This window comes from Triticum aestivum, chromosome 5A (assembly GCF_018294505.1).
Source record: "Triticum aestivum cultivar Chinese Spring chromosome 5A, IWGSC CS RefSeq v2.1, whole genome shotgun sequence".
Classification (NCBI taxonomy): domain Eukaryota; kingdom Viridiplantae; phylum Streptophyta; class Magnoliopsida; order Poales; family Poaceae; genus Triticum; species Triticum aestivum.
This window is the reverse complement of record NC_057806.1, coordinates 697,292,833-697,297,577: the sequence shown is the minus strand read 5'-3', so window position 1 is coordinate 697,297,577 and position 4,745 is coordinate 697,292,833.

Sequence of the window (4,745 nt, the reverse complement as noted above, 5' to 3'; positions counted from 1 at the left end):
CAACGATTCAACGGTTACATGTTGCGGTAGTTGAACCCCTTTCCTCTGCATGACCTATCACTGCCACAGTAAATAGATGAAACCCACTAGCATGAGTAGGAGTTGTTTGAGCCCTGACGTGCCTACACATTCATGCTTGTTTGTCATGCCTGCTATTGCATAGAGTCGTGTCAGGTCTGGTTCATCGGGGATGAATCGAAGGTGTGTAAACATGTCCTACGGTGTGTGAGCTAAGTGTGTGAACATGATTTGGTAAAGGTAGCGGTGAGAGGCCATGTAGGAGTACATGGTGGGTTGTCTCACTGAAACCGTCTTCAGGAACTGAGTTCTGTGTTTGTGATCCATGAAACAACTACTACCACACATTGGGCCCTGAAATATGACCCCGCTCAACTTATTGACCCCTCTCGTCCTCTGCCCAGGAGTTGCAACTAGTTTCTGGTGTTTGTAGGTTATGTGTTGGCGGCCGTCCGTAGCGCTGACCCTAGGGGTGGGCTATGATGCGGTAGATACACTGTGGCCGGGTATGCTGGGCGCTCGTTTGGCGTCTCGGGACCCTATACACATCGTTTGGGGCCGTTGAGGACACCCCGGCCGGATTTCCTTGCGGATGGAACCCGAGTAGGCGATAAACCTGGACTAGAGACTTGTGTGGTTACTCAGGTCGTGGTCTACACCCACGTCGGCTTTCGCTTGAAGTCTGCCGAGCACATGTCATGTGCAGACGCTAAGTGGTGGAAACATGTGTGATGAAGTACACCCCTGCAGGGTTATAAATGATCTATTCGAATAGCCGTGTCTGCGGTAAAGGACTTCTGGGTGGCCTATAACAGTTCATAGACAAGTGAAAGTGGATACTCTAAAACTCGCAAGATAAGTGTGAGTGCTATGGATGGCCTTCTTGTAGGGAGACGGGAGCAGATCCATAATGGTGTATTGAATGGTGAATATGTGGACTCGTGTGCGCCACCTCAAAGAGTTGCTTGCTGTCGTAGTTCAGGTTAGCCACTGAGTCAAAGCTGGCTTGCTGCAGTTAAACTCCACTACCCCTTGTTGATACCAATGCATATGTAGTTAGTTCTGATGTAAGTCTTGCTGGGTACATTTGTACTCACGGTTGCTTAATTTATGTTTTGCAGAGAGACTTCAGTCTCGCTAGTAGTACCACGTGGACTTCGACGTTTAGCTTGATACCTCAGCTACGATCTTGTGCCCTCGGCAGGATCTGGTAGATAGTCAGACTTCTCAGCCTTTTCATTCGTAGATGTCTGTACTCAGACATGTTAAGCTTTCACATGTGCTTTGATTGTATGCTATGATTGTTGGGTCATGAGACCCATGTTTGTAATATCTCGCTCCTCGGAGCCTAATGAATAAATACTTGATTTGTAGAGTTATGTTGTGATGCCATGTTGTATTTACACATATCGAGCATATTGTGTGTGTGATTGAAATGCTTGGTATGTGTGGGATCCGACAATCTAGTTGTTTATCCTTGGCAGCCTCTCTTATGGGGAAATGTAGTCTAGTGCTTCCATGAGCCATAGTAGTCCGCTACAGCCCGGTTCACCGGAGTCCTGTTAGCCCAGCACTACTGCTCTAGACACTTGACTGGCCGGCATGTGTTTCACTTCGTTCCTATGTCTGTCCCTTTGGGGAAATGTCACGTGGTGACATCCGGAGTCCTGTTAGCCCAGTGCTACAGCCCGGATTCACACGCTGCTGACCGACATGTTCGATGTGATTCATGTATGCCTGTCCCCATAGGTTGGTGCCGCTTTGGGTTCACGACTAGCCATGTCGGCCCGGGGTCCCTGTCATATGGATGCTAGCGACACTATCATATACGTGAGCCAAAAGGCGCAAACAGTCCCGGGCCATGGTAAGGCGACACCCGTGGGAATACCGTGCGTGAGGCCGCAAAGTGATATGAAGTGTTACCGGCTAGATCGATGTGACTTGGAATCGGGGTCCTAACATGTATCGAGCACAAAATTTGCTACGTCGAATAGGGATGGTGTCTGTTTATCACAAACTTCTAGAGGAATATTGATTCTGGTTTGTAGGTCAGCGATGCTATTCAAATCAAGCTTGTACGGCTCCAGCTTCTGTTTGTCCCCTTCGATGGCTGCCCCACAGAAGTATACGTCCTCCCGAGACAAGAAATTGTGAAGCTCACCTGGTATGGAGGGAGAGTGTATGATGTGGTATGCCAAAACATCATCTTTGAAGCACAGCTGAAGGACGGCAGCGCGCTGGATCTTCCCAGGGGCACGCTCCGTGTACTCTGCGTCGAGACCGATGACCCTCGTCTCTACCTTTTCGAGGGAGTTGGATACATTGTTGATCCACTGCCGAACAACCCTTGGGTGGAAGGTGACGGTGGCAACTATGCGCATCGAGCCTTCCACGAGGACATGTTGGACGCTAAAAACCTGCATCTCGATCTCTATCGCCATTTGGAACCACTGGAACAGAGGGCTATGGTTTGGAGAATTAGGATTAGATGGCTAGTCTAATTGAAGTAGTAGATGATTATTTAAAGAGGTTAAAACAATGTGAACGCAGTGGGGTTTGGATGCAAATGAAGACGAAGGGGAGGTGAAGAAGCCGAGGAGAATCGGTTCCCGATGGAGAAGTAAATGGGAGAAGTGGCGTGCAGGCAGTTGATTAGACGACTAGGTAGAATAAACAAAAAGGCTATGCGCGTAGACTGATGAGTCGTACCTGTTCGTGTACGTGCCCATCCCGGGACCTATGCAAACAGATAAAAAAATGTGTCGTAGTTTTTTTTAGCGCGTGAGTGGGAGACACAACATTCTCTGGTTAAGGAATACTCCCTCCGTTTCGGTGAGTATAAGTCACCTTATGAAAATCAGGTTTTCCCAAAACCTTTAGGAATGGAGCATTAACTTCCTACTCGATCCCCTCCCAGCCTCGTTAGCCAGTGTTCTCTTCCTCTGCTGGCGCGTTCTACCTTTCCATTTTTCCTCTTCTCAAGTGTGGAACGATCTGCATGCCGTCCTTGATGCACCAGAACGACCACTGCATGCATCGTGGCAAAGCGTTGATTGGGCATGCATGAGAATTTGGTTCTGCTCGCAATATGGATGATACCTGAACGATGAAGTGAACAGGCATGCTAGCACGGGAGACCTATTTATGCTATACAATACTGGAGTACTCATGTACCTACTGGTAGTAGTAGTAGTAGTAGTAGTAGTAGTAGTAGTAGTACAACTGTGGTACACTTGATGGTGAAAATACTATTCATCCGGTCCTCACAGTGAAGTGACAACACCCTGCGCCTGACACTACTCCAGGCGGCGTGTTCGGGTTACCAAAGTCAGCCTCACCCTATGCACAGTGCAGTCTATCACCGCCGTTGTACATCACATTAGCGCCTCGCCTCGTCTCCCTCTCCGCTCCCATAGCACCACTCCATCTCCATCTCCTTCTCTGTCTCCATCTCACTGTGCCCCCATGTACCGTCGCCTCACTCGCCTCCCCCAGTACCACTATTCCCTCGCTAGCCGCTCCAGTACCGACATCCTTCTCCCCTGTAAATCAAGCCCCCTTCCAAACTCCACCATGGCCGAATGCGAACCGCGCAGCATCCATATGAGCCGCGATTGGAGCAATCTCCCCAGTGACATCCTCGGCCTATGTTGTTCGTGTATGGATATGTTGAGCACCCTAGGCTGGCTGCATGCTCGAGGGACATGCACATGGCCATCGTCGAAGCGAGGCCTAAGCTTTTCAAGACACCCTGCTTGCTGCTATCTGGTCTTGCGAGATTGGCTCACCATGATATGGAGGCGTGCATGATGCCCCTCGACTTCAATCCGATCTCCATTAGCCGAAACTTCTTTGCAGGTATGTAGTGGGTCGCCGTACATCATTTCCCTCGACATCGATCCGATCACCATCGCCCGAAACTTCTTGGCAGGTATGTACTGGGTCGGCATGAACTCCCACTGGATGGCTGCCTTCAGAGAAGACGGTAAAAAGTTGGTGGTCGTGAACTTCCAGACCTCCCATGAGATTATCCTTCCTCCTTTGGATTATATAGAGTATTACCATCGCGGTCCAAGTCATCTAGATTACTACGTCAGTTGGACAGACCTTGTTTTGCAGAAGATTGTAATCTGCCAAGTGCCCACACGACACGCGAATTACGCAGACTTCAAACTAATTGCCTTGTTCGACCGCGGACTCACCTATATTTACGCTGGTGCCTTCTTTAGCTGGAGAAAAATCGGCTCGCAGTGGATCATCGTCAAAGCTGATACACACTTCTGTGATGCTATTGAACACAATGGCATCATCTATGCGATCTACAAAGCAGATGGCACCACGTATTGCTGGGACGGCGCATGTAAGTTGTTTCCTCTCATGTTAATGATGACGCCATGACACTGTTTGAACTTTTTGTGGTGATTGGCATATCTCTGTTTGAGCAGAATTTGAGTAGAACTATGGCAATGTATTAGAGACGCCGTAAATCAGCTATATTTGGAATGAGTTAATTCATGCGATTGTGACCATGTCATTACAGCCAATTTGTACCCTGAGTAATCAAACGGTTAGGAATATATGGGTATTATCCTTATTTTACAGTAATCTATATACTACTACTAAATATGACTGTGTATCAATGGCCATGTTAGTTTCCTCATTTTCATGATGTAGAAACATGCACCACACTGTTGGTTTCATCTAACCATTCATTAGGGAAGTAAATG